This window comes from Capra hircus, chromosome 5 (genome assembly GCF_001704415.2).
Source record: "Capra hircus breed San Clemente chromosome 5, ASM170441v1, whole genome shotgun sequence".
NCBI lineage: Eukaryota > Metazoa > Chordata > Mammalia > Artiodactyla > Bovidae > Capra > Capra hircus.
The window spans coordinates 24862501-24871461 of NC_030812.1; the positions used below are offsets into that span (position 1 = coordinate 24862501).

Here is an 8961-nt window from a genome sequence, read left to right on the forward strand (position 1 = left end):
TCTTTCATCTCAGTAATCCTCAGTTACCAGAAATATAAGCTTGGAATATCTAGATCTAGAATGCCTAACTGAGTGTTAACTCCTTTACATTCTGAATTTGTACTCATTACAATGACTTTATAAGTACCAGGAATCTGTTTTAACAATATAGAGTTGTAACATCTTACATGTTTGGAGGAAGAGTGACTAGCATAGGGTTTTTCAAGTCAGAGGCTGAATAATACAGTCAAGGGCCAGCATCTTTCCATTCTTCTCCAGATTTCATCCTCAGGGATCATTTTCTCAGACTTGAGAACATCTAAAAGAAGAAAGACTATGTTTTCTTTTCATTTTTTTAAAGATTTAAGGAACCTTTTCCAGAAGTTCTCAGTGGCTTTTCTTCATGTCTCATTGATCAAAATTGCAACACATTTCTGTGCTTTAAGAATTCATAGGAAGAGGGACTGGAATTGTTGTGTTTTAGCTCAGCTCAATCAAGATGCATCTTTGAACTCAGGACAGACTCACCCAATTAGAACATGATTAGGCAGAAAAGAGTAAATACCTGGACCTAAACAGGCCTATGTTAGCAAGAGAAAAACTAAAAATGAATTCAGGATAGGTATCCAAAAGTGCCTATTATGGGGATACAATGTCTATGGTCCACTTATCATGCATTCTCATTAAAGTAAAACTTTCCAGTTTGACAAAGCCCTGCCCATTGACACAAAAGTCACAGTCAGTTTTTATACTGCCGCATATAAAATTATGACTTGGCCAGCGATGCTCATCAGACATTTAGGGAAAATCTGAAACATGGAAATGAAAGATCATGATAAAGATTTCTAGTTTCAATCATGATATAATAACTGATATTGAATATAAGACCTTCCACAGTATAAATAACTGTTTTTAGACACTGGTCAATAGGAAACATAGAATTCTGATCCCTAATAAAAGGGAAACAAATGAACAAGCTTCCTGATCACCACAGCTTTCTGTGTGTACGCACTTTTCAGACTATAGCACAGGGAAAGGCCAAACAAAGGATGGTGGTGTCACTGAGCTGAGGTGACACAGAACAGATACCATGGAGAAGAAAGCTGCACAAAGAATTGTGCACAGGAAAGGACTCCAGGAGACTAGGCGAAGAACAGCTGTTAGAGAACTTACAGGGAACCATGATCTGAACAATGACCAGAGATTTCACAGGGATGGGAGATGTTAGTGCTTCAAGCAACCACAGCGTAGAGATCTCATACACCGTCCCAATAATTTAGCAGACACCCTAGAAAGGCTGAGTCTTAGTAGTAGGGAAAGTCTAGCACTACAGCAGCATTATTCAAGAGAAATACAGGATATCACAGACATAAAATTTCTACCTTTTTTTCAAGTAACCAGGAACATGGTGGACTTTTAGACAAAGTGTGCCTACCAAAAGCAACCTACCAACTTTCAAAATAAGAAAAGGGTCCTGCTTGGAGAAAGCGGCAAGGAGAAGCTCCCATGATATTACCAGAATGTTGGTTTGGGCTCTGAGATACTGAAGGAGGCCATCGAAGGCACCTACATTGATAAGAAACGCCCTTTCACTGGTAATGTCTCCATCCACGGGCAGATCCTGTCTGGGATGGAGATACAGGGGACCATTGTCATCTGGAGACTACCTTCACTGCATCCAAAAGTACAGCTGCTTCCAGAAATGCCACTAGAACATGTCTCTGTACCTTTCCCTCTGCTTCAGGGACATCTGGATTGGGGACATTGTCACAGTGGGCAAGTGTGGGTCCCTTGCACTTGCAAGGGACGGTGAGCTTCAATGTGCTCAAGGTCACCAAGGCTGCTGGCACCAAGAAACAGTTCCAGAAGTTCTGAGACTGGATCCCTACTCACTGCTCCAAGCAAAATTAAGTTATTTTCCCAGATAGGTAGATAAATAAATAAAATTTCCTAGTAACCTCTTGAAAAAAGTAAAAATGAACAGATAAAATTATTAATAAAATATTTTACTTAACCCAGCATATCCCAAATATTGTCATTTTAACACATACCCAACATAGAATATGAGATATCTTATGTTTTTGTCATACTAGACATTGAAATTCAGTGTTCATGTTTCATTTACAGCACACTTCCGTATGGACTAGTCACATTTCAAGGGCTTAACAGCTAAACATGGCTAGTGAATTTAATATAGGACAGTGGTGCCTTAGAGTAAAGGTTACTCTAGTTCTGTATAAAAAAGAGCTTAAAAACAAACCTTGAAAGTACCACACTGAAATGCAAGTAAATTGACTACCTGAACAACTATTAAAAAGTTAATTAAAGAATACCCTAATAAGAAAGACAACAAAAATTGCCCAAAGAAGAGTCTATGGCATCCAGCAAAAGAAAAAAATTACTAGGCATGAGGAGAACTGGAAAATGTTACTCTTGACCAGCAGAAAAAACTTATGAACTCAGAAATGAGAGAGATGATGGAAATAGGGGATACAATTTTTAAAGCAGCTATTATTAATATGTTACTTAAAGGAAAATATAAATATAATAGAATAAACAGAAAATCTTAATAGAGAAATGGAAACTATAAAAGGAACCAAATGGAAATTCTAGGACTGAAAAATACAGTGTCTTAAATCAATTAAGCAGATGGGCTTGGCAAGAATTAGATACTATAGAATAAAAGTGAACTTAAAGGCAAAGCAACAGAAGCCATCCAAACTGAAGCAAAAGAGAAAAAAGCAAAAACAAAAAATAAACCCAGGGGCTTCCCTGGTGACTCAGTGATAAAGAGTCAGCCTGCCAATGCAGGAGACGCGCGTTGGATCCCTGGTCTGGGAGGACCCACATGCCTAGCAGCAACTAGGCCTGAGCACCACGAGTGCTGGACCTGTGCTCCACAGCCTGTGAATTGAAACTACTGAGCCCACTGGCCACACCTGCATAGTAGTCCCTGCTCACAGCAAATAGAGAAAAGCCCATGCAGCAACAAAGACTGAGCACCGACAAAAATAAATAAACAAAATTCGTTTAAAAATATGTCGTCTATGCTAAATTATGTGTGTGTGTGTGTGTGTGTGTGTGTGTCAAATCTGTGGGTCCTCTATAAGTCTTCAAGTATAAAAAAGGTCCTGTGACCAAAAGTTTGAGAACCTCTGTCCAATCCTTTTCCATATTAAAATCTTACCCACAGAATAATCCTAGTTCAACTCTACCTACCTCTGCCTTCAACACTAAAATAACCTTCATTCTTTAATAAGGAGTGGATAGAGAGAGCCGTGTAGGAAACTGTCATTTGTCCTCCAGTATTTCATGGGGCTCTTATCTTTCTTTTGTGAACCCTGGATACTGACTCCCATGTAGCCCTGGTCAATGAACACTTGAAACTTCCATGTGGGCAATAATGCTCCTGATGTCTTGCCTATGGGAACATTGCTTAGAGCCATATACATCTTTCCCAAAGTTCAGCCTAAATACTTGGATGCTACATAGACATTATGGGTTATGTAAAGTTCTATCATTAAGAATCTAACTATTCTCCAGGTATAAAAAGAGATAATAATATATTGTAATATAAAAGGTAACAAGATGTTGTTGGACAGAGCTAAAATAGGTAAAAGGTTACAGAAGAGAATGTGGCAAGAGTCACATTTAATTTCAAGAAAGGCACTCTTTAAGAGAACAAGAGGAGAGCGTTGCAAGATCGCTGATGAACTAGGTTTAAGATAAAAAGATCCTTTGCTCCATCAGCTAGTGTCTAGGATAATGCATCAGAATTTCTTGTGAGAATTATTTTTTTGATATGCTTTAATTACACTGATCTCATTAAAATCACCAATGGCTAAAATCAATGGTCTAATTTAAGACTTTGTATTCCTTGATCTTTATTCAGCAGTTTCATATACCTGACCAAACTTTTGTAAAACTTTCTTCTCTTCTTATTTCCATGTGATTATTTCTAACGCATTTTCTCCTTGTTCTATCTTTCTTTTGTAGTTTCCTTTACAGAATTTCCGACCTTGTTTCTTATAACACCCTTGTTTGTTATAAACAAAACCACCAAATATTAGTGTCCCTCTGGGTTGTGTTTTTTTTTTTAAATACTTTTCTCTCAACTACTTCATTCTTAGCCTCTACCACACCCAAGCCTAATAACTCTCATGTCTCCATCTCCAGATCCATATTTCTAACTTACTACTAGATATCTCTGCCTGGATGCCATGTAGGCATCTCAAACTTAAAATGCTCAAAGCTTATCTTCCCCTGCACCTCCTCCAAGACCTCTTCCTCCTCCTTTATTTGCTATCTCAGGGAGTGGTAGTACTATCAACCCAGAAACCCAAGCCAGAAAACTGGCTTGGAGTGTCATCTCCAACTCCTCCCTCTTCACAGATACTGGACCATTGCATGTGTGCATCCTAAGTCGCTTCAGTCGTGTCCGACTCTTTGCAACCCTATGGACCGTAGCCAGCCAGGCTCCTCTGTCCATGGGATTCTCCAGACAAGAATACTAAAGTGGGTTGCCATGCCCTCCTCCAGGGGAATCTTCCAGACCCGAGGATTGAATCCATGTCTCCCTGTGGCTCCTGTATTGCACTGAGATTCTTTACCACTGAGCCACCAGGGAATCATAATGGACCATTAAGTTCTCTTAATTTTAAATTAGAAGTGTTTCTGCAATACAATCTCTTCTCTCTAGTCCCCCAAAAGCCATCACATAAGTTCTCATCAATATTGTTATCAACAATAACATCTTAGCAAGTCTCCCCAACCAGCAGGCTCTGCCATTTCCAATACTTTCTTTAGAATATAAGCCATCAGACTTAGAGATATCACTACTGATAAAAGTTTAAAAATGGTTTTAAGAACTGACATAGTCCAGGCCCCCTTAAAAATTTTTTTTTTGTCTGGGCACAAGAAATCACTCTCCACTCTATTAGCTCATAATAATAATTTTAGAAGACTGTCAAACTTCAAAAACTAGAAAATACCATACTCTCAGTAAACAGTTCTTTAAATGTATTTGAATTTTTAAATAAAATGAAGGGACTTACTTGAAGGGAACCACTGCTCTAGAATCTAAACTGCCATCAGAGTGATCTTTTACAAATGACCATGTTTTCCTAGGTTGACGACATCTGTAAGTATTACATAAACATATACATTTATCCACATCATCTATATGAATATCATTTTACTGGCTTTTAATGGCTATACAGTTTTAAAAAAAATATTTATTTGGGGAATGTATTGGGTCTTAGTTGTGGAGAAGGCAATGACAGCCTACTCCAGTATTCTTGCCTAGAGAATCCCGGGCACAGAGGAGTCTGCTGGGCTGTTGTCCATAGGGTCACACAGGGTTGGACACGACTGAAGCGACTTAGCATGCATGCATGCACAGGTCTTAGCTGTGCTACACTGGACTTGTGGCGGGCACGTGGACTTCTTTCTAGTTGTGGCACGGGCTTAATTGCCCTGCCAAATGTGGGATCTTATTTCCCTGACCAGGGACTGAACCCGAGTCCCCTGCATTGCAAGGAAGATTCTTAACCACCGGACCACCAGGCAGGTCCCAGCTACATAGTATTGTTCATTGTGTTTGCATGCTATGGACATGCCTGTGGTAGTTTATTTTAGGCATAAAAAAATATCAATTTTAAATAGTCCCTGTCACATATCACCTTGAGGCCTTACAATAAAAGTGATACTCTTTAGGGTAGGGTAGAAAGCCATTTATAATATGGTCTCAATTTACCTACTCCTCAGCAAGAAGTTCCCCTACACATGCCACTGTCAACTGAAAAATAATGCACAACCTAAAAGCACAGAGTTATATTTTATTCAGCAGATATATTTAGGACTTCAAGCTTGGCAGACAGCCTCTCATATAAACACTGAGAAAACTGTTCCAAAGAGTAAGAGAGGGAAGCCAGGACATAGAGGGGTTTCTGCAGCACCACCACATAGTCAGAATAAAAGGCTACTATTAATACAAGAAAACTAGATATCCCAAGTTAAGGAATTGAGCACCTTTCTATGTATTAGATGATGTACAGTCTGGGATCACTGAAATCATTCCTTTGATATACACCTCAGCTTCCCTGGTGGCTCAGAGGGTAAAGCGTCTGCCTGCAATGCAGGAAACCCGGGTTCGATTCCTGGGTCGGGAAGATCTCCTGGAGAAGGAAATAGCAACCCACTCCAGTATTCTTGCCTGGAAGATCCCATGGATGGAGAAGCCTGGTACGCTATAGTCTATGGGTCGCAGAGTCGGACACAACTGAGTGACTTCACTTCACTTCACTTCACTTCAGCTATCTGGGCTCAGTATCTTGTGTTTCCTCATCAGGAGTGTCCTTAGGCTGCACTGTTAGGGGTGACTGCAGTCTGTTGGCTTCTAGATGGCAGGAAGTCCTCAGAGCTCACCATCAGGGGTGGCTACAATCACTGATAACTTTGACATCCTTTGTTTACTGCCTGTTTATGGCAGGAAATATTTTATTTCTCACCACATTCTTTCATGCCTTTATGCCAGTGGCTCTCAGTCAGGAGCAATTCCCTACCACCCATCCTCCTTCTTCAATATGGTCTGAATTATATTCCCTCCAATTCACATGTTGAAGCCCCACTCTCAAATGTGATTGAATTTATATCTGTATATATACCATATTATCCATATATTTAAAAATTTATAAAGCACTTTTCATGAAGATATGAAAAAAAATCCTCAGTATTTCCCTTAATATCAAGCAAACAAACTTTACCATTTTTTCTTAATATATTTCTTATTAACCCATTGCCAAAGGTCACCTAATATGTGTGTGCCTGGAAATATTTAGGCCATCATGAATTCCATACAAATAGAAGAGTTTCAAGACCATGGCTTATTAATAGCAACCTTGACTAATACATATCACTGTTGTGTCAGACATTTTTATCATAAGTGCTTTCTATTTTGAGATTTAATTTCCATATCCTATGATGTGGCACTATTACTGCCCTCATTTTACAAAAAAGGAAACTGAAATTTGGAGAGATCAAGTTATTTGTCTTAAGCCATATCATTAACAATGACTTCACAGAAAAGAAGGTGGGGGCTAATTATGCTGTCCATTTTGGAATAACATTTTCTCACAAAAAATACATTTTCTGGACAAAATAATAAATATTATATTTCAATAAATTGATTTTACAGTAGGAAAAGTATCTCAGTAAGGGAAAAAATCTTGTTTTTGCTTGCTTATCTAGTTAACTATCTGAGACAGAATGACTTCAAATAATGCTAAAAAAACTATTCTAGTCTGTGCTGGTCTTGAGATCTACAGGAGTTTTGGTTTCTTCTCTTTTTTAAAGAAATTTTTTTTGATATGTACTATTTTTAAAGTCTTTACTAAATTTGTTACAATATCACTTCTGTTTTATGTGTTGGTTTCTTGACTGCAAGGCTGTGGGACCTTAGCTTGCAGACCATGTATTAAACCCACATCCCCTACACTGGAAGGTGAAGTCAACCACTGGACTGCCAGGGAAGACCTACAAATGCTCTTAAGTTCTTTTTCATTTTTTAAGTTTTTGAAAGTGAAAGTTGCTCAGTTCTGTCTGATTCTTTGCGACCCCATGGGCAATACGGTCCATGGAATTCTCTAGGCCAGAATACTGGAGTGGATAGCCTTTCCCTTCTCCAGGGGAGTCTTCCCAACCCAGGGATCGAACCCAGGTCTCCCACATTGCAGGCAGATTCTTTACCAGCTGAGCCACAAGGGAAGCCCAAGAATACAGGAGTGGGTAGCCTATCCCTTCTCCAGGGCAGCTTCCCGACCCAGGAATTTAACTGGGGTCTCCTGCATTGCAGGCGGATATTTTATCAACTGAGCTATCAGGAAATTGGAGGATAACTGCTTACAATGTTGTGTTGGTTTGTGTTATACATCATGAATCAGTTATATATATATATATATATATATATATATATATATCTCCCCTCCCTTTTGAGCCTTCCTACCCAATCCCCCCAATCCTATCCTTCTAGGTCATCACAGAGCAGCAGGCTTGGCTCCCTGTGTTCAATCCCCTATAATCTTACTTAGGTTTTCCATATTTCTCATTCCTTTACCCCATTCAATTTCCTCTTGTAGAAAAAAACAAATGAAGAAAAATGGTGAAAATAAGGCATGCCACAGGTGGAAGACCTGGGTTTGATCCCTGGATCAGGAAGATACCCTGAAGAAGGAAATGGTAACCCACTCCAGCACTCTTGCCTGACAGTATGGTAGTGAATATTTGCTCGATGCTAATTTTCCATGAAGTAATTTTACTATTACCTTAGAAGCTTTGTTTTCATGTCTCTTTTCAGAAAAGAAAAGGCGAAAAGTAGAGTAAATTCCTCTGCAGCAAAAAAACAGTATTTCATCAGTGTATTTTAACATCTTTTTTTTTCACTGAAAAGATTTTATTTTGACATTGATAACCCTGTAGATCAACTTATACCTTAAGAAACCTTTTGTCAGAATTTACCTACTGACCCTATAGGTTCTGTCCCCCAGGATCCTGAGTCTCCTGCACTAGGACTGAGGTAGTAGCCATGGCCCAAGTGTTCCCTGAACTTGTGGAACTGGGAAGAGTCACAACAAAGCTAGAAGGCATTTTTGATATAGCATATCTTACTCATAAGTATGTTAAAAAGCTTCTGGCAGTAGCTTTGCACCTCAACAAGGGTGAGCTTTGATTTCTCCAAAGGTTGACAGTCACATCTTTGCCTCCCAACTGCATATCTTTTAGATCCTTTTAAAATTCCTCACATTTATGACAGACTAACTTGGAATAGAAAATAATAAATGATGTAAGCAAAGTATTAGTATTCTTTTATCCTTATTTATATGTCTGACTCTACACATGGACATCACCAGATGGTCAATACCAAAATCAGATTGATTATATTCTTTGCAGTCAAAGATGGAGAAGCTCTATACAGTCAGCAAAAAC

At 38.9% G+C, this 8961-nt stretch overlaps 1 pseudogene; it reads left to right on the plus strand.

Moving 5' to 3' along the window:
- Positions 1385-1854, plus strand: LOC102183572 (annotated as a pseudogene).